Source organism: Drosophila montana, unplaced genomic scaffold (assembly GCF_035044405.1).
Source record: "Drosophila montana isolate Dmon_TW-CO22-7 unplaced genomic scaffold, ASM3504440v1 contig_3218_1, whole genome shotgun sequence".
Lineage (NCBI taxonomy): Eukaryota > Metazoa > Arthropoda > Insecta > Diptera > Drosophilidae > Drosophila > Drosophila montana.
In genome coordinates this window covers 2,026,446-2,054,060 of record NW_026998098.1, presented here as the reverse complement: position 1 = coordinate 2,054,060, position 27,615 = coordinate 2,026,446, and the positions used below count along the sequence as shown (strand labels likewise).

Genomic DNA, 27,615 nt, shown 5'->3' with positions numbered 1-27,615 from the left:
TGTATGTTTATCAAGATATATTAAATAAACTCGGCATATATAAGGTTCACTAAGGATCTCCATAGGAGCGATCGGTTGAGAAGTAAGTTTTCGTATGGAAAAATATTCTGTTTACGAAGATATTTTCATTAAACTCAACATTTACAAACTTCACTATTCTCACATATCTGTAAACTCATGAGGCAAATGTCTATACTTTATCTTTACTTTCTCGCTGAGAACTAAATTCTGTACAGCAGAACTAAATACTGAATAGCGATTCCTCGATATGTACTGTAGTTAGTTGTTATTTGTTTTTTGTGTTTTATTATATTTATATTATATTATTTATCATTTACAAGGCGAACCAATTCGAGCCCGGACCTTAGCCAAACCTGAACTCAAGATAACAACCGAACTTTAAGAGGAGACAAACTATACTTAAAAAGAGAGAATAATAATCCGTTTATTTCACCAAATCTAAAGACAGGGAGCAGCTTTTTTATTTTGCCTTAAAGCCCTGATTTCAGTTTTATTATCGGGAAAATTATGATATACAATAAACGAGTTCATAAATTTTGTGATTTGGCTCCAAACTGATTATAGGTATTATTGTAGTTCCATTTTAGAGGAATTTAAGCGCGACAATTCCATTTCAATTGCTATATTTTTATGCTGCTTTTATTTTTGTTGGCAGCCAGGAAACGTCTGCTTAGCGGATGCATTTCCGCATGGACGTCCTGTCGCACAACCGCAGCTCTCTTACACCTAAGACACACACACACACATGTACAAGCCGATGCACACGTATATAAATATGCATACGTGCGCATAGAAACGGCCTGCCCTGCACCGTCCCTGCTCCCCCCCTCGGCACCCAAGGCAGCCAGCTCGAGCACTTCACCCACTTGAGAAATAAGGATTACAATTTCATTTCAATTTCCTGCTTCTGCTTGTTATGCACACAAACAAAATGCAGCCGCATCAGCAGCAGCAGCAGCAGTTGCAGCAGCCAAGACTGGCAGCTACTTGCCACGCCCATGCGAAACTGGGCGCCAGCTAAATGTGTGCGTGTGTGTGCATGTGTGTGTGTACGTGTTGTTTACTTGAGGCTTAAGGTTTAAAATGGATTTGTTTGACTGGCAGCAAGCCGGCTTGAGCACGGCTACATGCCGAGCTGAGATACCCAGCAGAGCTGCACCCCTCCCGCTCTATCACCCTCCCTCCCACTCCCCTCTCACACTAGCACCCTTGCTCCCGTCGACAACGCCTATTGCGAACACATGTCGTACACGCTCAACGCCATTTAAGCTATTTAACAGCTTCCTTGAGCTGCAGTTTTCCTCTTTTGCTCTGCTTTTCAATTTACTTTAGCTTTTCTCTGCGCATTGCATTTCCTTTTTGTAGTTATTTTGTCTGTGCCATGGCTTAATTAGCTTTTGTTGGCTTGGCAAAAAGTTTTGTTTTTTGTTTTCAGTCTGCTTTTGGCCTTTATTATTATTTTCAAGCGTTTTTTAATTTGTAATTTTTATGCCGCTTCCCCCCTTTTTTTTTTTGTTCTTTTTTACCATTTCTTATCAACATCATCATCTTCTTCCTCTTTGTCGCGGTGCACATTAAGCGGTTGCTGCTTCAGCTGCAATTGAGTTTGGAGTGTAATGGACAAAGTTTAATGAAAATTGGGTAGTTAGTTGGAATTTAAGTTTCTTACGGCTTGGCTAAGTGAAATCGTTTGTGGCTGAGCTCGTAACTCCCTTGCCCTCTCGCCTTTTGCCCCGTTTACGTTCAAGGAGCAATTTTAGGTTGCTTGTTTTTTAGATAATTAGTTGAACTATAACAGATCTTCAGCTTCTGAATAGGAATACCAGTTCAGCGATATTTGGCAATACTCTTTTGTGTATTATTGAGCGTGACGATGAAACTGTTTGAGATTTGATTATACCTAACTTTGTAGGGAAAGATTATTCAATTTAAAAGTACTTTCCGTAACAGGAAACATAAGTTTTTATCGCAGACTGTTGCTTATTCCATTTCTTTAAAAACCATCTGGACGCCATAAGCCGAACTCACATAAAAGCTCATGAAGAAACACAAATTCAATTCAGTTTCGCATTCAAATGTATAAAGTAACGATATTAACAATAAGCGTAGTTTTAGCTTTGGTTCTTCATACCAAACAGGAGCCAAGACTAGGTCCAGAGCAGCCAAGGATATCTCATAGTGGACTAGCTTTACAGCCAGAGTTACTATCAGATAATTCCTCTATAAACAAGAAGACTGCGACATTAATAAGAGAAGCTAATGCGAATCCGTTAAAAACGTGGCCACTGACAACCAAAGTAAAAGAAAATCGAATGAGCAAAACAAGAAGCAGGAGAGCTTCAACAGCTTACACAACAGTCAGACGGTTCAGAAGAAAATGTAAAAAATGCAAGACCAAAAGCAGAAGGCACACGACTTTATCAATTCAAAGACGACGACAAATTTTTTGTCGTAAAAATACAAAAACAGCAAATATTTCAGAAAAACCCAAAGGTCTATTCAACTGTCGAGACAATATTCTGAACATTCAATATCCCAAGTGAAGCTTCCCAATTGAAGTAAACTTTAAATTTATAAATGTATAAGCTTGTATAAAAATAAAATGCATTTCTTACCACGTAATTTGCACGAGTTCGAGTTGCTCCTCCCACAGCAATTGACATTCTATATTTCTAGTATGTATGTATATTTTTATTTGAAATTTATTCATTGTTAAAAGCTGAAAAAAAAGAACACAGTCAGAAAAATACAATTTGCGATTTTAATAAATTTGATGGACTTAAATACGGCATGCAAATGTGTGTAAAATGCAAAGAGAAAAACAATATTTTTTTATTTATTGAATAAAAATAAAATGATGTTGCGTATGACATACGCGTATATATATATTGATCAAAGATAAATAAATGGGCTTGATAGACGGACAGGTAGGCGTAACAGATTGATAGACGGACAGATCAATTATGTGTGTATATATGGTAAGATGTCAGAAATGCAATCGTCTGTATTTGAAATGTGTACATGGTATAACAAAGGTTTTTCCCGTAAGCAAATATTGTATTTACATATATATATATCTTACATATATATATCTTACATATATATATATCTTTGTGCAGTTATTCGCTTTTTAATACAGCTTAATGTTTATTAAAATACGAAAAGTTTTTGAAATGCGAATTTGTTTCAATAAAAACTGTGCTCTTTATTCTTCTTTTACTCTTTTAAAATTCAAATTGTTTTTCTGAGTGTAGAATCCTTCGTGGCCATAGAGCAAATGCACAACAAAAGACAAACGACTGGGAAAATTGTAACATTGCGTTGGGTAACAATTTTCTGGTCCTCTGGCAATGTCGATGGTCGATGCTTTTGTTTCACATTTGCTGCAGCCATGTGGCCTGGTAGCATGGTAGCATGGTAGCATGATGCATGTAGCATGTATTGAAATGGAACACATTTTTATGCAACAAATATGAATTGTGCAGAGAAAGCCGGGAGTTAGGCGCCTGGTCGCTGCTGGTTGTTGTATTTGGTGGCTGTTGCTGCCACAGCATTTTGTGGCGCTGAAAATCGGGCATTAGCGTTTGTTTGATTTAGGTCAGTGCGACTTTGTATGGCCCCCATGCCACGCCCAGTGTGAGAGTCAACATTTTGTTGCTGTCGAGAGAGGAGTTTACTGTGGCCTGAGCGGCTAAGGTGGATACCAAGCGGCGGTGGCGGCGGCGGCGGCGGCGACGGGCTGGCTTATCCTAACGAATGTGGCTGCTTTTCATTTAAATTTAAATGAACAACGTTGTATTGTGCTTTGAGGCACTGTTTGCAACTCACATGTTGTTGCTGCTGCGCTTTTAATCTGTGTCAAAATATTTTCCATGCATGTGCCCCTCGTGTTGCCTTTTGTATGCAACATTTTAACGCTTGGGGAAATGTTTTTCGACATATATATGTATATATGTATATATAAAATATACTGTGTACTATAAATTTGTTTTTTCCACATTTTCCACAGTGTCCTCTCTCTTTTTGTTTACTTGCAAATTTATTTATGCTGGAGTTTTACGTACGATGCATTTTGTTTTTGTTTTTTTTTTTCAATATTTGAGAAATTGCTGGCGCCTCTGTGATTTGTGAGCGCCACTTGTCCCCTTGTGTGTGTGTGTATCTATTTGTATGTCTGAATACGTGTGTTGTTCCTAGGGATTAGTTGCTGGAAGTGCCAAAATATGAATTGCTTGCATTTAATTGCTACAGCGGTCGTCGAGAGATCACAGGCTTTAGAAGAGATTTAGTGAGAGGTAAAATTAAATGTTTCTATAACGAATACGCGAACCATGTTGTGCCTTTCCTTTTGGGTGGTTTCTAATAATTTCGGTTTGCAAGCTAACGTATGTTTATTATTTTCAGACATTTTCTCGTTTTTCAGTGTTTTCTGGTTCTCATGTTGTAACTGAACAAATTCCTTGATTAATTTCATAAGTAAAATTTATCATTTACATGATTTCCTGTTTATTTACTTTTAAAATTTCTCATGCCGCTGTGTTCCAATGATTTTAAACTGAAAGATATGGCTGTTCTTTAGCTGGGATAAAGTAAAAATAGGATAGAATTATGCTTGATATAAATTGAATCCTGCATTCCGAGTTGCCAGAGCATTCATATATGATTGCCTTGTAGTTGTTTGATTTCCATATAAATTGAAAGCCTTATTTTGCAACATGTAAATTTGTTCAAAACCTGGTTTCTGAACCAGAAAGAAACCTGAATTCTTTATAATACAAAAAATTCCGCTTAAAACTTTAAATTATTTATTCTTTTCTGTGCTTGGTCTTCGATTTTGTTTTGTATTTCATATTTTAGTCTTTTATGAAAACAAAATTATCCACAAGCTTTCAATAACATTTTTTCAGCCTTATTTATGAAACAATATTCAAATTGATTCATCGTTAGTCCATAAACTTTTTCGCTATATTCAACATTGAAAATGGCGAAAAACTACATTTATCTCTATGGATCTGCTATGCCTGCTAGCATATCGAGAATTTATGTGGATTGCGTGCTCTATGGTATTTGTTGTTGCTATTGTTGTTTCAAAAATTGTTGTACAATAATTTATGACTAAAACAGTTAATGAATTGAAAAAATGGCATGTGTCAGCACAGTGCATGAAATGTTTTTTATACAAATGTCCAGTCTTTGGTGCCTGGTGCCGATGTGTGGCTACGCCCAACCGGCTGCTGCTATTGTCGGCATTTGTTGTGTGCGGCTGCCTGGCTGCCTGACTGCCTAGCTGCCTCTGTGATTGGCAGTTGCATTGATAAGTGCCACAGGGCCATAAAAATGTGTATAGCCCGCAGTCCGACCGTTGATCTATATGTAGATTTCAAGCTTGGGAGTTGGTTTATTTAAGCTTTTCGTTTCTTTTCTTTTATTATATTTATTTTTTCTACTTTCTATCTTTTATTTTTTTTTTGGTTAAACGCCTTCTGCCATGTAAATCATGACAAGAAACTTTTGTAAAAGGCAGCCAGCTGGTTCTACGGTGCCTACCACAAAGTGCTGTGACTAACTGGGGCCTGCTTTGCATAGATTAGGCTAGCAGTTAGGCACCTAAAATATTTGTTAAGGTGCTATAAAAGATGTAACTACCTTAAGTGTTTGTCAGTGCACTTCAAGTATTTGCTTCAGTACAATGCATAGCATACAACTACTGACTTTCTGCTTGCTGCTTGCGGCGCGTTCAAGAGCTGATGATGCAGTGACTCATGACCAAGGAATACAGAAGGAAGCGACGACAACGGCAGCGCTAGTATACGTTAATAGAACAACCGGCAAGACCAATTCCTCAAATGCATTCAGCAATTTTACAAGAGCAATCAGCACCACTGTAGCCCCCATCACCAAGAGAACAACAATCCTACGATACACTACAAGAAGTCTAGGTCTCTTCAATTCTACAAAGAACTTACAAAACAGATATCGATCCAAGCCACAGCTCATGAACAATAAGACGCGATCGTTTAGATCTTTTATCAATCCCAGCACCGAGGGATTGTTGCACGCCATAAAAACAACAACGCCTGGATTTAGTGGAACTGCATCGAACTTTTCAGCAATGTTCACAAAACATCGCATAACTCGTCCAATTCGCAATGAGTATAAATGGCTAAATCGGACAGCAGCGACAACGAAAACAACAGCAGCAGAAACAACCACATCAACAGCAACAACCACAACAACACCAGCAACAACAACAACACCAGCAACAACAACAACACCAGCAACAACACCAGCAACAACAACAACAACAGCAGCAACAACAACAGCAGCAACAACTACAACAGCGGCAACAACAACTACAAAACGTACATCAACAACAACAAAAACCGCATCAACAACAACAACTAAAGCTGCAGCTACAACAACAAAGTTCAAAATGCTGCAATCACCATCAACAAGTACTTGGAAACTCATACAGTATCCAGAGATTAACCTGGCCTCAATTTCGCACAAGCCTAACAAAACCCAAAATTCACACCAGATTCACTTACACTCAACCCAACGTCACAATTTGCATAGCGGTCATCACTGCAGAAATTCATCAAAGACGGCGTCTTCGAAAAACAAACGGAAGTTCAAATCCAGCGGCAGCGGAATTCACAAGCTAAATACATCTATTGTATTGCTCCTGATTCTGTTTGGCTACGAATCTATCCAGGAATATATTTTTTGAGCTTGTGCGAAATGTGCTATACATTATTCATGTAATTTATATATAACATATATATATATATATACATATATATGTGTATTCAAAATAATTATGTTAATATTTATATAAGTGAGACTAACGACAATTTGCACAAATTATTGCGCGCATAATTCCCAAACTGTTTAAGCTCATTGTTGTATACATATTTTACTGCCCAAATGTATGCCAGAATTTAAGGAACCTAATAAAGCAAATTTTAATGCATTGATTATTATTATTAAAATTCGGTAAAAATAGTATTTCTTTAATATAACCATATATTATCTGAAATGCAAGTGTTTTCTTGACATGGCAATAGACAGTAGATACAACTTGTAAATTAAAGTTGATTTCAGTTCTTAAAAAGGAAAAATGTTAATTGCAGTATTTAAGAGCCATATGAAATATTCAAAGAATATAAAAAAAAAAAACTTATTTTGGGTGTGGTTTTTGATGGCATTTTTAATTATGAGTTGAAATAGTGTGCGTTCAATTCTCATGGCGATTTCAATTAGAGCTCTAGTTTATTTGGGATTTCATTTTCATTATTATTTATGCGAACACAAAAAAACAAACTGGGCCATACAATTGGATTAAAGCAACGCAAAAAATTAGCTAAAAAAGAGCCAAATCGAGATATGTACATATCTATTTTTTATGGTCAACAGCTGCGCCCATTTATATAAGCCCGACTATAGTTTATATGGCTTATGGGTGTATATACATTTATATATGTATTTGTATAAGGTAAAATATGTCACAAACTGTTCATAAATTCATTTAGCTCATAAAAATTGGCGCCGGCAACTGGCGCAGCGAATGGAATTGCCAGTGAATTATTCAGCATTTAAAAGTGCATCTCGTATTTATTTTTGTTTGCACCTTTTTTTTATTTTGGAGGTGACAGTCCAAAAACGAGTAAGCAATCTGCAAATTTGTGTATAAATACATGCATACCCTGCTAAACAAATATATTTTATGCACGTTCACCATTAGCAGGAGCGTGATGTCATCGATGAACATTGAAAGTTTTGGCCAACACGGCCTGTTGAGTGTCAAGTTCAGAGCATGAAGTGTGGCAAGCTGCAGGCGTACCTGGCTAAGCGGCCATCAAAATGCCATTCGACACACAACACTTGACAGCGGCGTTACGTATACGACATGTAGGCAAAGGGAAAAAAGTCGAGTTAAATCGAAGAAAAAATAGTTTCGGCTTAATGCAGATTCAATACGCTTGCGGGCATATTTATACGATTTTCTGCAGATATATTATAAACATATAAATATATGTCATATATATTTCAAAGCTTTTTTAATATCTGATTCAATAAGAACACAAAATCGAAGTATTAAGAGCGTTTGCTAGGTAGACCGAAGGAAGACATAGTTTGCACTGAAAAATATGTATAATATATATATTTGCCTTCGTCAATGCAATGCAAAGTACGCTACAAACGTATTATATCTCTTTAGTTAGGGTATTTAAAAAATAGTAAAGAAATTTGCGCACAGCTGTTGCGATTTGCACCTTGCGAAACTTTGCATTTGCTTTGCCATTTCTAGACGTCAAGTTCACACGTTTCGCTTTTAGCCATGTTGACACAGCTGACGGGCAACAAAAAAAAAAAAGGAAGCCAGAAAAGAAAGGGCAACAACTTGAAGGCAACAGCTGCAATGCTTGCAACATGACTTGCCAAAAATAAAAGTTGAGCCGGAACTTTGCATAGCACACGGCGCCAAAACTTTGACTAGACGAATTAAATTTATACATGACCTTAAATTATTGAACTTGAAATATTTGTATTTTGGCAAAAATTTGTTTGATAAATTAAGCATATTAATAATTGAGTTCCATTGTTTTATAGGGCTTACAAAATGGATTGAAGTGCTATTTTCTAAAACCCTCGTATGGTGTTGTGAATGGAATCCTTGGTAACGTGATCGACATATCAGTTATTGTCAGTGAATCGGAATTGGTTGTCTGCATGACCCCCGGCAAAACGGCATCTGTTGCATAAGATTCACTCTGATAGGTGTATGTCTGTGTTTCCACAATTGGTGTGCGGTTGTCTGGATTCGCTGTAGTCGTAGGATTTGTGTTGGCCATCGATATGCAAGAAATTGCAAAAAATCCTATGTAAAATACGCTGAACATATTGTGGTCGATTACTATTGTGGTTAGGTTGTTGTATTAAGTGTTTCCCCTGGAGACTGCTGCCGTTTGCTAATGCGACTTTGCATTTATACATTTGGAGCCGGCTTTGAATTCGTTAAATAATGACTAGCCGGGAATAACATGCTCGATGTTCCCTTATCAGCTGCTTTACAAATATGGTTTGAGGTTCGATGCAAACATGAGTCGGCTCACTTAAGCTCACTTTTTATCGAGCACAGTAAACAAAGCAGGTTTTTTATAAACTGAGAAAACAGGGTATCTACGAGCTATTACGCATTGCTAATATCTCAAATGAACAAAAGCCAAGAGCTAAATTATGTTTGGTCTTGAAAGCTCGCGATAAATAGTTTTAAAAGTGATTGAACATGGTTTTAAAAAAAGAGAGAAGAGAAGAAAAGATAAATGTAGCGAAGAAAGAAGGGAACATAAGCTTTCTGCATCCAAATGTATGTGTATATTTTTATCAACTTGATGTAAGCAAGTCCTTTTTTTTAATCTTGAAGCATATTTAAGAGTCTTGATATATGTACAACATGTTCGTTTATATAACTAAGAAGTAGTTTATTCATTAGCTTATTAATTATCCCTTTATTCTTAAACATAGAGCACTAAGCAAAAGTTCACATAAATGGCACCTAATCCTTAATCACTCATACAAAAAATATATTAACCAAGCATATTTCTGGGACTGAGAGTTAGAACTAGCTCGGTAGCTTCTCGTATGCCAAACAAAGACTAGGAATATTCCACTATTTGTACTTCCAAAGAGGAAAAATAGAACGCACTTTAATATTTAAAGCCTTTTCCTTTGTTACATAATTGGTTCCCATTAATGATCGTAAATATCCGATTATGGGAATTGAAGTTAAAATCAATTTTACGGTGTCGCTCGAAGCCATCTTCTAGTTAGGAACTGCCGTTTTTATTAACTTCTACGAAATTAAAAGCTAAAAACATGTGACCATATTGTAGTCAAAGATTGGGCTGAACAATTTCCAAGCTATGCATTCATATATTTCATATTTATATTCACTCAAAGAAATCCAGCTAAATTATTTGAATCGATAATATTTATTCTTGAAATACGCTTATGTGGGATTAAAATCACAAGTTAAGCTTTTAATTTGTCAAAACTCATGGCTGTAAATTATTGGATCCTTGATCTGTGTTTACGTCCGTGCCTCTTCTTCTTCTTGGTCTTATCCTTAGCAGTTGTGCTTGGCTTTGCTGTAGTAGATGTTGTCGCTTCTGTTGTTGCTTCTGTTGTTGTACTAGTTGTACTTGTAGTAGTAGTGCTAGTGGTGGTTGTGGTTGTGGTCGTTGTGCTGAGCGCATCACTCTTGAGCGTCTCGAAGGCCAGGTCATCGAAATTCACATAGGGCACATCCATGGAATGCTGGTTTTCATTGTTCGATTTCATAAAAAAGGACAACAAATCTGGATCCGCCATAGACTGAGCAGCCAAAATGCTCAAAATTAAGAGGAGATAAAGTGTAAGTGTCTCCATAGCGTCTGTTGTCTGTTGAAGTTGGGGAGACGAACTGACTGTTCAGCGGCGAATCTTCCTTTTTATATGGCATATTGGAAATGTGTTTTATGACAAACATCATTTTTATGTGTTGAATGCATATCTGTTTTTCTATTTGTTGGTTCTTCAAGTGCTTAACGAAACTTTAAAAACAGTTGCACATTACCATTATCGGAGGTGAGTCAATCAATTGAAAGCCTCCTACCTAACGAATGTGGTATAAAAGTAGCTACGATCGCAGCAAGTAATCAGTTCGCTCTGAACAGTACTTGTAACAAATTATCAAAATGCGTTTCCTACCAGCATTGGCTATTCTCGTTGCGATCGCCGTGGCCTTGCAGTCACTGTCAAGTGTAGTAGACGCTGAAACACTACCGGAAGCGGCAAAAGCCGTTCAGAAGAAGCCAGTTCCAAGGGGATCAACAATTTCTACGACATTGTCACCAAAGGACTTGTTCCTGAAGCACGCCAAGCCAACAGGTGTTAAGGGTCGCAAAGGGAAGCCGACAACAGTTACAACAACTGTTGCCTCAGGCAAAGCCAAGCCTAAGTCCAAGGGAGACAAGCCAAAGGGTAAGGGTGGTCGTAAGAGCCGCGCCCACTGTACCCAATGCACCCCAACCACAGTTGTTACACACATGGAAAAAAAATCCAATGAGACACCCACTAGTCAGGTTGTCATTGACAAGCAGACTGTCGTGCTAACACACACTGTGCCCCACAACAACGCACCATCAGCTCCACTGAACCAGTTTTACTTTGGTCAAATGGAAGACATGGAAATGAGTGCCAACGCACCCATCAAAGCTATTGCACCTTTGGATAAAGTGCAGGGAACCACCACATTGCTTGCCAATGGCACTTTAACACAGGTGCTATCCAAAGCCGATCTAATTGCACTCGATACCGTGAATGCCACAATTGATAATCACAATGTTTTCCCTTGAGCAAATATTGTTTGAGATCGTCACCGATTCGTGCGTTCACTATTATAGTATGTTATATCAATATGAATTATAAAATATATGCAAATAAAGAATTTCATTAAAAACGCAAAATTCATTTTCTTATTGCATTTATCAATTAAAAATAAATGCTAACTGATCGGGAAAGTGGTGGAAAACAGGGAAAGCGAAAGCTATCAAGCAACTGTTGACAAGAAATCCAAAATTCAGGAGTATTCAAATTATATTTTAATTTTTAATATTATTGTTATTAGCAAGTTTGATTCACTTTAAAATTGATTTGTCTCAAATATCTTTTTAAAATAAAATATTATTTAAATAATAAAAAATAGTAACTTAGTAAAATTACTAAGCATTTGTTATATTGATTAGTTCACGCATTTATTAAAAATGAATTTTGTCACAAACTCTCATTCAATTTATTTGAATTAAATTAACATCTCTTTTCCTCAACTCCTACTTATATATTATAACAGAACGAATTTGATTTTAGTCAATTTCTGCATATAGCTAACATAAAAAGCCCCTACTCATTCTTTAAACAGGGCAGTAAAATTGTTTATGCTTAATTCAGGCAGCTCAGCTCTTCATGGCACTCTAATGAATACAAATTTTGAAATTCATATAAGCTGAACTCAATTAGCATTAAAATGCAATTAGGGTCAATTAAAACACTTGAAAGGCCCAAAATGCTCGAACACAATCCAATGATAATAAACATGCAATGTCCCTGACATGGCAAATGCAAAATATCAAATGCATAATGCCAAATGTAAAATGTAAATGCCAAATAACAAATGCAATGCACAACTTTTTAATGCAAAACAAAAGTTAGATAAAAAACGAAATACAAAAACAGAAAAAAAAAAGAAAAACTCGATAGCAATGTTAATAAACGCTGAAACGTGGCCATCATTTCCAGTTACTTCTCTAATCTGCTGATAATATTAGAGGCCATAAATTTGCGCTTGCCTTCATAAATTGTTCGTGCATAAATTCTTGTGCTGAAATCTCGGCTACAGTTATTTGGCCCGCGGTGTACCCCATCGCCCAGCCAACTGCCAACCCTATTTGGAGCAATGAAAATATTGTTGGGTCCTGCAGCAGCTTTTCAAATATTCATTCATGCAAATTCATTAACGTACTTTTTTTTCTTTGCTATACCAACGCCGTCGCGCTATGAATGCAAAGGCTGCACATCGAGCAGACAGCAAAAAGAATATTACGTATACGTATTGTATATTACGTATACGCCACCGCAACGAGCTAAAAAATACAAAAACAAAATAAAGAGCCGGGCAATGTAAAGTGGTTTGTTTTTTATAGCCGCTGCAGACGATTGAGTTTTCTTCATTTTGCTTTGCCGTAGATGTGAGTGTCCGTGTGTGTGTGTGTGTGTGTGTGTGTGTTGGTCCACCGCCATTTTCCACGTAGGCAACTCTTAAGCATTGAGGGAAATGCTTGCAAAATGTGTGTGGTAAAAATAAATTTACAGAAAAAGCAGCTGCCGCTGTTTGGCTGCTGTTATTAAAAATACAGCGTAGTAAATTAAAAAAAGGAACTACCAAAGAAAAGTAAAAATATTAGAAAAACGCAACAAAAGTTGGTGAAAAACTCTTGTCTGGCCGTCGGCGTTGCCATCTTGGCGGCGGTTTTTCCTTGAGCATTTTTTTCCACGCTCCTATTTGCATTTGCCGCTTGCTTTTCGTTTCGTTTTCGTATTCGCTTTTGTTTTTTTTCTGGTTTGTGTTTCGTGCATTTGCCGCTTTTTTAATTTCTCAACAAGCTTTTTGACGTCAAAATAAGCGTAATATTTAGTTGTAGTCGGGAGGAAAGAGGGGTTTTTGCAGAAAACAAGTAGATGCAGCAGCAGCAGCAGCAGCAGAAGAAAATTATGTTTAGCAATGCGGAAGTAAGCATATTATTTCGCTAGAGTCTGAAGAGCTGGCACTTCCTTCCATTCATTTTTTTTTTTGTGGCGAATGCACTTTTAATTATGCAAGTGAAAATGTAAATTTCCGTGAATGAGCATAGTTTAAACTTTCCATCTTTGTTTGTGATGAATCGCTTTTGTTTATATATTTAATATGGAGTTCAAAATTTTAGGTAAATAAATTGAACACTGTTTTCAGCATAGTTATTTAAATGTTAATACAGAATGAATATTAAGACAATTTTAAAAAATTTTATTTCTTTCCTTTTCAGGTAAGTTGCTGAGAAAGCTGAGAGAAGTTTAATTTGGAATAACTGTATTATTAATATACACTGAATCGGGCTGTTATCGATATCTATAATGTTGTATGTATTTCACATTACTTCGACAAACACACAATTCTCAGAGTAAGATTTCTAAGCCTTTGTCATCATCATCATTTTTTCACTTACGTCACTTGCAATGAGAAAAATAAAACCTAATTTAATTGCAATTCTCTCAATAATACAAACAACTGCAATTTCAATTGAGTCGAAAAAGCACAAACCGCATTTTTATTTACAAGTCACAAAAATCTCGGCACTCCCGCTCTCCAGCTTAACAATCGCTGCTATTCATCCCAATTTTTATGAGTCAACCACAAAAACTGGCATTATGAGCTTTTAGTAGACAGAAAGCCATAAATAAGCGATTACCACAAGTTTTTATAAGCATTTAACTGTTGAGAGCGCGTCTATAATTTGGTTTATAGTTCGATATGCTTGTAAATTTGCGTAAATTTAGTGGCGTTTTATCATTTTCAAAAACCTTTTCAATATATTAACTGTCAAGCGCACAAAAATTATGCAACAAAAATGGGAGAGGCGAAAGCAAACGAAAGCTGCGATTGAGATAAATATCGTGCATAAACATCATAAAAGAAAGCGCCATAAAAACGCGCAGATTATCTGAGAGCATGTATGGGATAAGTTCGAGGACTGGGGACACAAACTTTGAGTTTAGATATCAGCGACAGTTTATCTCTGCGTATTTCTGTGGCAAGGCGCAGGAACAGCCAGAGATGAGGTAGGGGCAATGTCAAAGCATTATGAAAAATGTAGCACGCCTAAAAATATGTTTGAAGCAAAAATGCAAAGCAATTTAGCGTAAAAAGGCAGCCAAGTGTGGGCAAGGGGGAAGGCAAAGGCATTGGCTTGGGCAAAGGCAAATTTCGATTCAGCCTGCTGGAAATATTGGGGCCGTTGTTGCCTCTGCGGAATGCCTTTGTGGCTGGCGTGAAGGCTTTCAAATCAAATGAGTGGGCACATTGTGCGCCCATATGAGAGAGAGAGAGAGAGGGAGAGAGAGAGAGAGAGAGAGGGAGTGGGAGAGAGTCGAGCGGGGGCCGGTGCTGTAGATTGTCATGTCGTGGCAGCCGCAACGCACGCCCCCCCACCTCAAAAAAACTAATTTATTACTTTAATTCGCGTTCAAAGTGGCTGCCGTTTGTCTCTTCCTGTTTTACAATTTTTGTTGAGTGCCAAGTTATAAATGATGCGTCATTCAGGACTTATCCCACACCAAGCAATACCCTCAATCCCCGCCTACACTCCTATTGCTATATCATATTATGCGCAACCATGGCGTCGTAAATCGCTTTTCGAATGTTGCATCTATTGGCATTTTCTTTGAATGTGTGTGTGTGTGTGTTAGTGTGTTAGTGTGCGTTGGGGGCATTTCGATTTTTATCAGTTTTGCGGCATCATGTAACCCAGTTTCCATTCTGTTGAACTAACCTTGTAAGCGTACACAAATTTATGTGTACTATTCGGGCTGTAAAGAGAAGGCGATTGCCGCCTTCTACTTTCTATACAACTGTCTCCGGCTTTGTGTGCTGCGCTTTGTTGTGATTTATTGCAAACTTCTTGGCGGATTTTCCTATTTTGTACAACAGTTTTTTCCTCTTCTTTTTTTTATTTTCCTTTTTTTTTTGGAGTTGATACTTTATTTCGTTTTTCTTCCACACTGACTTGCCAAGCTCCCAGGCTTAAAGTGATTTCTAGTTTAGTGTGTGTGCGTGTGTGTATGTGTGTGCGTGTGTGTGTGTGTGCTTTTGATTTACTGTTTGTTGTGATTTAAAAGTTTCTGTGTAGGAGCTGCCAAATCAAGTTGTCTTTTCATGGTCGTCTCAAGGCACACAAGAACCTTGAATTCAACTGTGTCATTTATTTTTAAGATTTACTTGAAAGGAGGTTTTTTTTTTTTATATATTTTTCTTCATCGAATACTATGTTAAAAGCTAAAGTTAGTTACTTTAGTTAACAATTTAATATTTTTTAACTTTTCTTTAAATTTTCTTAAGGGTTATACGCAAAAAGTCGTCAAAAGATTCTTATATTTACGCGTGCACTTATGGGCTATCGTTATGTCGTTTTCAAACTGTAATGGGAATATACTTGAACCAAGCATATATAAGGGAATTGCCCATAATTTGAATTGCATGCCATGATAATTTAAGCATTCGACTGCCAAGGGCTGCTTCAACAGCTGCACTTCACTCGGCTTAGTCCCTTGTGTCGTGTGTGTAATATCAGTATAAACAAAATCTAATGCAAATATCACTTGAACTGTGCCACATTAGGCCCTGCCCCACACTCACACACAGCTGCATTCACAGGCAATCCGCAAGCACCGCTAGACCAATAACCACTTAACACGTACACGACATCAACGTCTTTTCGTCCTTTCGTGCTCTCGCACTTCGTTCACGTCGTCGTCAAAAGCGCAAACAGCGCAGAGTAGAGAGCAAAAACGTTCGGCGCGCCAATAACAATCATACGCCCCATTGTGCAGCTTTCCTACAACAACTACAAAGACAACAACTGAAAGCGAGGGCACAGAAAAAAAACTGAAATCAAATTTTCAACCTTCATTAAACGCTTTGTTGACACGGGGCCAGCAACTTTAAACAGGCTGCCTCCTTCTGGTCTTTGCTCTGCTCTGCTCTGCTCTGCTCTGCTCTGCTCTGCTGCTTGTCTCCTTGTGACTTGCTGTTGCTGCTGCTGCTTAACACTTTTTATCATTTAATCCTGCTGCCGCAACAGGGCAATGCCAAGCTGGCTGGCGTTCGAGACCCAGCCAACGGTGGCCTGGTAATAAATTTTAAGGACATTAAATTTGTTAACAGCAATTTAACTATTAACGACAGGTAACCAGCACAAAAAAGGACACACTCTAGCAGGTCAAGCTGCCACACTACAATGAATTGTTTAGCTAAAATTATATTTATATAAATAAAATAAATATATAATTACAATTTAGATTGTAAGAAGTCAAGATTTTAATTTATTTATTTATTATTTTAAAAATTCCCAAGATTTCCAATATTAATCAATATATACATATATAATCTACTTATATATATTCCAATATTTTACGTATAAGGGAATTGGTCTCTAAATGTTCACACCCTTCATATTTCTATGAATGTTTAGCAATATGATTTCTTCGAGTGTACTAGCTCATCCATTAAGCAGGATTACCTTCATCTCCATATACATTCGTTTCGGCCTTCTCAGTTTCTTCCCCTTGACTTGGCAAGAAACGCGCGCATCGTATGTGGAATTTTAATTCGATGCAAAAGGCGGAAGCAGTCAACCAGACCAGAAACAGCCTGTACGGAAGTGGGTTAAAAGCAATGTACACACACACACACGCAGACACATACTCACGCACTCACACACGCACACATGCAGTTGTTTGTTTACTGTCTGCCCCTCTTGTTCTCTTTCCACGTCTCGTGTTCTTGTAAGCCATAATATCGATTAAGGATTATGATAATGATTGTGTGCTTATGTTGTAATTGCAAAACTCAAACAGCTACCGATGCACACACACCAATACGCGCACACACACAAACAAACACATGCACATAGAGAGCAGAGGTTAGGCACACACGCAGACGATGTGTGTGCGTGTGTGTGTGAGTGTGTGTGTGAGTGAGGTTTGTTGTCGCGCAGGTTTATATGCATGAATAAGTCGTGAAGATTGATTAGGAATTTGTGTCATGGTATTAAAGCGCTTGTTGTTGTCCCTTATAATTGCTCAATGTCGCGTTGTCGTTGTCAGGCTCATGAAAACACAAGTCACACGCACACACACACACAAGCATATATAGGCATACTTGGGTACGCCCCCATATGGTCACAGGAATATCCGCTTTTTGGTTAATTTGACAATATCTCAAATTTGGTACTGTTCTCCTTCTCTCTTCCGGTTTCTTCCCCCGTTTTCCCTGCCTTTTAATAATTTATAGTTAATTAACTGCTGATAAAATGACAATAAGCTGCAATTTCTTGTAAGCTACCAGGCCAATGAGAAATTGGTAATCAGTTCGATTAGAGTGTGTCAGAAACTTAATTATACCAAAAACTTGTTTATCTAGTAAGTGCTGCATAGTGCTACTTAGTAATGTGAAATACTAATATCTTTTATTATACTCCATAGTTTTAATCATTGGTAATTTGATTATAGGTAGATAATTGAAAGAACAATTTTGTGCTGTGCTTATGCTTCTCGTTACTCCTAAGGGAAATTCTTAGAATTGGAAACGCTTCTAACTTATGAATGTTGGTTTTTATACTCTTCTATAATTTTGTCATGTAGTGTGTAACGCTTAGAAGAAGAAAGCTCCGACCCCATAAAGAATATATATTCTAGATCAGCATTAACAACTGAGTTGATATAGTCCTTTGTCCATCTTACAAGGCAAAGATATCATATGTTAATCATTTTTTATTAATAATATACTGTTCTGCATTCTCATAATAAGCAGCTTTCTACCGCTATGGTTATTCGCTAGTTACACCTTTTTCTTGTAGATTCATCTTTTCTATTATCATTTCTTTTACTCGCTCTAATTTACTGCAATACTCGCCGAGGATTATTGTGTTCTCGTTACTTCTACTCGTTAATCATTATCTAATTGGGTTGATTATAACGTACCCCATATAACAAATGCTGTGTCTGCATACACATTATTCCGGTTTCTTACTTGTTACCAATTAGAGCTATCAACAATTTGAAAATGACTGGGATAGCTGAACCTGTTCCACAATTCTCAACATGGTTTATGCATTTATGCAACTTTTCTTGCTCTTCAAAGGCTTTTAGTTCTGTGTCATATTTTTTTGTTGTCAGTTTTTAGTTTATAAAAAAAAAAAAAAAAAAAAACAGCGTTGGGGCAACCAACTGACAGCTTCTTTTGTCACTTTTTGCTGAATGGTGCGAAGTACGAGCCACGGGGAAATGCCGCATAAAAAGCCGGAAACTTTGTTGCTAAACAGCCAAACAAATAGATATGAATATACGTGAGTCTGTGAGCTGAATGTGTTTGTGGCTTTGCTATAGTTTTTGCCCTATTTTTCCCCTAGCTGTTTTTATAACAAGCACTTCTCTTTATTTTATTTTTTTTATATTATTTCGTTGCTGCATTGTTTTTCATTAGGCATTAAAAATTGTTTTCCCTGCGCTGTCGACTTAACGCGGCTACTTTGTTATGAAGCGAATTTTTGCAGCTTTTCCTATGAGCATGCGGCGAAGCGAGAGGAAGAATGTGGGAAAGAGACGTGTGAGATTTTCTGAGAGCATGTCAGGCTAATGCATGCCATGCGCTTGTTATACTTTTTCCTGAATCCAGCTTTGTCTCCCTACTCCAGCTGTTGGCAGCTGTGATGATGCCAGAAGCTCTTAGCACTAATTAGATGCGGGATAAGGCATGTAAATTTTGTTAAAAGTCCGTTCAGCTTGTTACGTGAAAGCTGCAAGCCCAAGAGACACACATTTTAAGATTTCTATGAAATTATAAATTATGAACTTATTGAGAGATTACTGCATAACATAAAATTCGTGCCTGTTAAAGCAAATCTGGTAATTGCTGGTAGCTTAAGAAATACAAAGTACTTCTTTCTGATCGTGAATGGACGCGTTTCAAGTGCTGAGCATTCATATTTTTTTAAGACAAACATATATTTGTATTATCTTTTTATCACATTGCCTTAAAATATTAAAACTGTAAGCCTCGAGCTCATGAAAATCGCATAGAAAGGCGGAGAGAGAGAGAATAATTGCTTGAAATGAAAAGGCATAAAGTTCTGGATCGGGCCATTTCTATATGATTTGTTATATCAACAAATTGAATTGTTTATCCAAAACAGAAGCAACATAGAAAAAAGTCTTCATACATCGTAATATATAATTTATCTAAACGAAATGCTGCCTGAACGTCCCAAATGGCCAACAAGCGACGAGTTATTTTAAAAATGTTACAATGTCTTCAAATTGGGTACAGTAGAACGCCCCTAAATGCCAACACGTGCCTGACATACGGCAAATTATATCGATTGCCACAATAGCAGCATCGGAGAAGCAGCCAAAGAACGAGAGGGATATATAGGGAGCGCGTGAGTGAGAGATAGTCCCTGGTAAAGGACACCTTGGAGCTTTAAATAAATAAAATTTCTCGCTGCCAGCGAAATCCCCTAAAATCACGCTTTGTATGGCAAATTCAGGCTGAGAATTCAAAATGTGCGTCGAATTCTAAAAGCAGACGCAGATAAGATGATAAAATATCACATAAAAAAATATTTTGCTTTATGTGCGCGCGGAAATTTTCCACTTGATGTTCCTTTTTTTCGCTTTGGTGACGCGTCGCGAGCATTTAGCAGGTTCCATAAGGTGAACTCTGCCTGCCTGTGTGTGGAGTGTGTCTGTGAGTGTGCAAATATTATGCCATTTCCGGCCAAAGTGGTTTCTGATAGTCATCCAAGCCAACAACTCCGCGTACCCGCCCCCCATCCCTGTTGCCGCTGGTTAGCCTAGTCGTCTGTGGGCCCACTTCAAAATATCGATTTATGTCTTGAGTTGAGTAGAAAAAGTTTTTTTGTTTGTTTGCATGCCGCAAAATTCAAATAGCTGGATTAAGTCAGAGTCACATCTAGTGGCATGGCTAAGAGCCAGCTCCATTGCCAATCGATTGATGAGCAAAAGATTTTTCGCCAAAGCATTTTGGCATTTTACTCTCAATGGTTTTCCTTCCCGTTTCGCTTGACTTCGTAGCACGTAATTGTTGAGCTTTTGCTAATTTGCTCAATATGCTGATGGCTCTCAGCCATTTAGTAACTACCGAGTGCATCCTTTCTCGCATTATAGAAACTACATTTTAATACTGCGTTCAAAATACCGAGCACGTTTCAAGTTTTATACAACTTACGCTCTAAAATGGCTGACAAAGAGGCCAAAAGGTGGAAAAATTAATTCAGTAAAGAGCGTTCAATAAATGCTCTGTAGCTGATAGCCTCGGGGTAAGGTATACTAGTTAATATGAAAGTTTACCAATATCATCTACATCAAGTGGAGAAAACAAAAAACTAATTAAAAACTGCAGAGTTCTAGGAAGTAAGTCCTTAAAAGTAACTTTTTTGGGTTGCCAAATAGCTTATTAATGTTACATATACCTCTGTAAAATCATTTAAAAGCAAACCATAAAAATTAAATTCTCTTTTGTGAACTTTTTTTATATGATAGAAACATTATTTTCTTTGGCAAACTATTTTGCGCCACACTTTCAGAAATAATACCTCATAATTTTGAAGCGTTACAAGCTATATAACAAATTTGTGCTACCCGCCCGAAAAAATGGGCATAACTCCAACTATTTGCACATATCCCAACACCCAAAGAGCCAGAGGAAGAACAGCAGTATCAGGCGCAAAGCAAGGACAACAGCCGTTGGCTAAGAACATTGCTCTGCACATTTTTATCACGTATTTCTAATTAGCACACGAAATGCGCCACTGAGCCCAGAAGCGAATGTCAGGCAGCTGCTGTTCCTATGCTTTCCTGTCACTCTTCCCCCTCCGGCAGCAGGGCAAAAGTCAGGGGGAGTGCATTAGAGTAGGATTGGAAAAATGCGCCAATTGCATGAGGGTTGCTCCTGGGACTGAGAGTTAAAGCTGAAGCTGCAGCCGGAACGCAGCTGCGGCACACGCCAAATAATATCAACGTCAATTCGAAATTTTTGACATTAAACTACAGACAGTGAGCGGAGAGCGAGAGGAAGGCGAGAATGTGGGGCATCGGAGTCGAGGAAGTGCAGTGAATGAACCGTTGGCGATGGCGATGGCGATGCTCGGGACGTGCTTTAACGCCTGTCTTCCAGCTTTCAAGTTTGTTTAACCCATGCAGGCGGCGACTGTTTGCCGACAGAGGATCAAGTTTGAGTTGCCCAAGCCCTGGCACGTGTCTGCTTGGCATGGGGCTTCTCATGCCCCCAAACTTCCAGCCCAGGAGCCGAGTTCTTGGGCTGGGAAGGGGGGGATTTTAAAGAGCGGCGCTTAATTGCTTGAAAAATTGACCCACAAATGCCGGTCGTCTGTCATGTTTGCCCAATGCGAGCCAATCAATTTCCATTGATTTTATTAAGCAAATATATAAATTAAATGGGGGGAAAACAAAAAACACGCACAATTACTAAAGTCAAAATAATGTACGTTAACTTTTCTTTTATTTGAACAACTTTTAACTGCAAACAAAATGCAATGACAAATTAGCCTTACCTGGTTATACTCTGTATTCAGGCCAAAAGTTTTATAGCTGATAAATCAGCATTTAATAATTTTATAAATCAATTTTTCTATGCCTTTTATAAATAAATAAGTACTCAATCAAACGAAAAGACCGATAAGTTTTCGTCACTGAGTAATAAATTTGTAAATAATTCGTACAGGGTATTAAAATTGCATTCAGTTGCTAAATGTATTCAACGCCCTCCACACTGTGTGTAGTATAAAAACAATTGGCTTTTTGCATAAATAAATAACTTTTGCGAAAAATTGCGACTGCCTGTCACGTGTTGCTGTTGCTGTAACTGTAACTGTGACAGATGATGTCATATGTGCGTTGTCCCTGTCGACAGTACGAGAAATTCGGCCGCAAGACTTACATGAGCATGAATTTAATTAAGCTACATGGAACAATATTTTGGCCGTTATAAAAATAAATATAAAACACTCTGCAGATGCAAAAAAATGCAGAAATATATGAATATTTGATGTTCTTAACAGAAATAGATTCTAGCGAACTGCAACTGTCAATTTTTGACAATTCTCGAAAAAAATGCAACTTTATTCTGATTCAAATTTAAATAAGAAGCTTTTTGAGTAAAAGCTAAAAATATTGATTATTTTATTTTCCCTGCTGTTAATTGTTGTAAGTTTTCGAGCCGTTATTTTCATGTTTAGTTGCCTAATTAAAATTTATTCAGATAGAATCGATATCCAAATATCGAGCATATGTTTGCGCTTATTAAAATTGTGTTTTATGCTATTTGCAGTTAATTTTCCTGTTTAAATACAATTCTAATGCCAATTAGGCAAATCGAAAACCGAAATCAAGCGCAAAAAACAAATTTAAAGTAAACAAAAAATTTGAATATTGGAAAATTATGCTGTTTACCTTAATATGAAAATACAGATTGATTATGATATATATTAAAATTGAAATTAATAGTGCCTTTTGCATGATAGCTTTTAGTTATCAAACCTAGGTACAGGGTATCTGCTAATGAAAAACTCTTGACGTGACACATGCTTCGTACATTGCTCTTAATCTTGTATCTTGTAGAGCTTCAAAAAATTAAGAACAAAATTAAACGAAAATAGTGAAAGATCCATTTAAGTTGGATTTTTCCAATTGGATGAGTTGCTGCTGTTCCTGCTGCTGCAGTTTTCCGCACCATCAATTCCAAATCAATCAATGTCATTCTCCTATAAATCATGCACATAAATAAAGGTGTATGAAAAGTTTTGTTAACTCAACACACACACACACGTGCAACACAAACAGCTGCTGCATTATATATTATTAATAATAATGTGTTGTGTATGCATGTGTGTGTGTGTGTGTATAGGTGTGTCGTCTATCTTGTATACCATTTCCATTTTAAAAGCAGCAAAACTTTGTCTACCAAGATTTTCTCGAGTTTTTCTCAGTAACGCGTGTGTGTGTGCGGGTTGTGTGTGTGTGACGCATTTTCAATTAGTTTCAATGACACTCAGCACGTGGCATCGTCGCACGTTGCCTCTTTGCAAATGTATCAACGTCATTCACACTGCAAAGGAGCAGGTGAGGGCTGCGGAGTGGGAGGAGATGAGGGTGGGGGAATGGCTGATAGTCGGCAAATAGATTGGCAATAAATGCACCGTTAAATCAGCACCATTGTGGCAATAACTAGAGGTAGAAGTAGTTGGATGTTGTCGCAAGAGCAAGAGCTCATGCCCATATATTGAAAGCTTGTGCATGAATAATCAGTTGAAAAGAGGAGTATATACACCGAATAGTACTAGTATAAAGTGCTTGTGAGACGACATATTCTCCTTGTAAGACTTCAGTTTACATCATGTGAACTTGTTGTAGAAATAAGTTATAGAGGCTACAAGTAGCGCGTAGAGAATGGAAATAATATACTTGAAGGAATATAGAATGCAAGCAACTCAAAGTTTTTCTCTTTGAAACTGCGATACAAGGCGAAGTGTAGAAACGCATCAATTGCAATGAGCGCATCATAGTTACATAATCGGAAAAGAAAAAAAGCAATATGGAAATGCAAAGTAAAATAATTAAACTTAAATCGTATTGAGAACCGATTTAACTAGAACTGAAAGCTATTTCTCCATCTAATCAATGATTTTTATTTATATTTTTCACTGCATGCATCTCTTTAATTACACTCTCCTTCAAGAGCAGCTTTATATCATACCTTTTCCCCATTTTAATCCATCTCTATTCCAAATTTTAGTCGTCTCCCTTACATTACCTACCCTTGGCTAGTTGCTGCGCTTTCCCACACTTTAAGCTCGCTTTTCAGCTTGTTTAATTTATTAACAATTTAAGTGAGACGCTTGTTTGGTTTAAATTCATTTTTTAATTTGGCCCACATATTTATGTAGAGTTTCCCTGCACTGCACACACCATTTTTTTTAATGTGTAAAATGTGCTTTTAATTAAATTTTGTTGAGAGAACTAAAAAAATAAATTTAAATTAATGTGAGTGTATGTTTGTTTAAGCGCTGCTCAGAGCATGCACATGAGGGCCGTATGTACTTTATATATACACAAACGTATATATAAACGCATGTAAAACAAAGCATTCTTTTCGTTTGGTCATACTTTTTGTCAGACTGCTCAAAAAAGATGTTTAACTTTTTTTGATAAAGTGAATATTGACAAAAACTAAATACACAGCAATTTCTCAAAAGGCCAGCATCTGATATTGTCCAACAGAATTGATGTTTTGTATTATATATATATATATTTTTTTTTGGTGGGGATTAACTTTAAATCATTCATAAAATGCGCATAATACCAACACATTGACCACGAACGATTTGCATAAGTCCGTTTACTCGTTTTCAGCTCTCGCTCGGTTTATTTTTTTCGAGGAAAACAATATGCATTTAAATGCCGCACATGCATTTAATAGCCGTGCAGTTATTTAAAGTGAGAGACTGTTCGACAAAGTCAACAGGCTGCAATCGATTATATTTTTATGAAAATACTATGCCGCACCTGTGGCAAAAATAATAATATTTTGCTGAAATTAGTGAAAATGGCGGCAAAAGCAATCTTTATCAAGAGGAAAAATCAATACTCGAATGCATATAATCTGCTTACAAAGATTTTAGAACAGATCAATAATAAGATGAGAAGCATGTAGTCGCCGTATATAGCGATAAATACAGGCAAATGTCGTGAGAACACAACGTTTAGTGAAGGTGAGGGCAGAGTCCAAAATGATATATCTAGTTTTGAGCTAACCTTCTTTTCCTGATATTAAACTTGCTTACATTGGAGGCTCAAACATATGTATACATAACATGCATACTATTCATCCTTGAGGAATTAATTGACCATGCCTAAAATCTTAGATAATTTCAATCATATAACAATCAACATTCCTTGAAACTCCTTCCGAATTAGGCGCTTAAAATTTTTGGTTATTAAAACAATTTCAGGCATTTACAGATGCACTTTACATTCCTTCAGCAAAAGTCCGCTTCATATTCGCACGGCGGGCGGGCGGTTAATAAAATATGAGAACTTTCCTGTTGCCGCGTTTCCGGCAACCGAATTGTTGCCCCCGCCAAGGCACGCATCGTGTGGGAAAATAAACCCAAAACACAGCACGCACTGACCCACAGTTAGAGAAAGAACGAAAGGAAAAGATGAAAAAACATTAGCACAACCCAAAAAAGTATGCAATAAAATAATGAAAATCTAAGCAAAACTTTTTGCAATTAAGCGACATTTTTATTGCTTCCTCAATCCGCCAAGAGACACAAAGTGAAAATGTGGGCATGAGTGAGAGCAGGGCAGAGAGAGAGAGAGAGAGAAAGAGATAAAGAGAAAAAGAGAGAGAGAAAGAGAGAGAGAGAAGGGGCAGGTTGGAGGAAAACGTTGATGGCGTTACAAATTTTTATTACATTTTCTTGCCATCTCGCGTTTTTTATCATTGACAAGCGGCAAAAAGGAGCGAAGCAACGATGAAAACTTTTGTCCTTTTTTTTCATATGCTGTGTCCTTTTTTTCGGCTTGACACTTGTATTAGGGTTCTTCGCTTGTTGTTGTTGCTGTTGTTTTTGTTGTCGCTCTTGTTGCGCTTGTTTCATCATGCCAACTAGTTGAGCCCTTTGACAGCGTGTGAAGCCAGCCTGGGCATCCAGTTGTATTTTTTCTTTTCATGCGCCTGTGCATTTAATTTGTACTAAGTGCTCATTAAAAGCCAGCCAGGACAAAGGCGCCAATTCCAACTGCAGCCGCCTGCTTTATTAATTAAATTAGTTCACAAATACTTTTTTGCAATAAGCCCAGCAAAAAAAAAACCATTCTTGGGTTTTACTGGATGATTGGTCAAAGTTGCCGCTGTCAGAGCTGAGGCGAAGGCGATTAATATACATTTCATTCGCGTGAATCGGGTTCAGGGGCCAGGGTTCAAGACGCTTGGCCAAACCTAATAAAACAACTTTTGCGTTTGAACTTTAAAAAAGAATTTCAATATTGAAAGCGGCGCCAATATTGAACGGCATAACAAATATTTCGGTGCACCGACGATCAAATATACTTATTAGAAGACAAAAAATATTACAACGATTTATATTCAACATGAGCAAACGGAAAAAATGCTATTTTTAAGAAAAAAATTAGATTTTATTGTAGCACGTGTTTTTGTTAAAAGAAAAATTAAAGCCAATTTTAATAAAAATCGTTTATAAGCTGATATTTTATGGGCTCGTTATTTCAAAGCACAATTGCTGAACCCTTCGCAAGGGTATTAAAAGGCAATTTCATTAAGGGAACATTTTAAAATTATGCCAGAAAGCAATGAAAGAAATATGCATGCAGAGAAAAAGAGAATGAAATTACCAATAAAATTCATTAAATATTTTTTCAGCTGTTTAGACAAGTTTTGTTTGCATAAAGCCCAAATCAAAATCCCAAATCAAAAAGTTGTTTGTAAAAATGAAAAAAGACAAACCTAAGAACGGTAGTAAAAAGCGAACACGTGCCTAGCCCAATGTTTTTCATATTTACCACGAGCTCTCAATACATTTTCACCTTTAAGTAAAACTTAAAACTGTTCGTTCCAGGGGAAATCAATACAAGCAAAATCAAAGAGAAAATAGTGGTAGGGAGAAGGATAGGGGGGAATTGTGAAAAAATTAGTGCGGAGCACTAAACGTGGCTCCGGTACATAAATATAATTTCGTCGTTGTCGTCCGGGTCGTTACTTTCATGTAACAACACACAAAAACTGCGCTTTCACTTCCGTTTCCGGTGTTTAGCCACACTTTGGCGAACGCTGAACTTCACGAACTGAACAGAACTGAGCTTAGCTGAACTGAACTGAACTGAAGCGTTCGCTGAGTTTGCCCAGTGAATGTGTCTGCAAAGGTCTAAACGATTATCAGCTGAATGAAATGAACGGCATACGAAATCCCGTTAGCTAGTAGTGTGTCGCTCACGCACAGCAGCAATAACAACAACCAGCAACAACAACAACCAGCAACAACCAAGTTACCCAAAAAGGGTTAGGAACACAATAGCCCAGGCCAAAAACAAAAGGCATAAAAACGTCTGAAATAACTTCCGCTGCCCAGGCACGCACAGTAGCTGCAAGTGCATGGAGTGAGCGCGAAGAGGAGCGGGCGG

General features: G+C 37.3%; 1 protein-coding gene and 1 long non-coding RNA gene across 2 annotated transcripts in view; both read left to right on the top strand.

The window, feature by feature from the left end:
• The window catches only part of LOC135433442 (hemicentin-1-like), a 216,122-nt gene that overhangs the window by 55,014 nt on the left and 133,493 nt on the right, over positions 1 to 27,615 (top strand). The window lies entirely within an intron of this gene.
• On the top strand, positions 18,571 to 19,895 carry LOC135433546 (uncharacterized). Its single transcript, XR_010437114.1, has 2 exons — positions 18,571 to 18,719; positions 18,783 to 19,895. It is a non-coding gene; the product is annotated as an uncharacterized LOC135433546 (long non-coding RNA).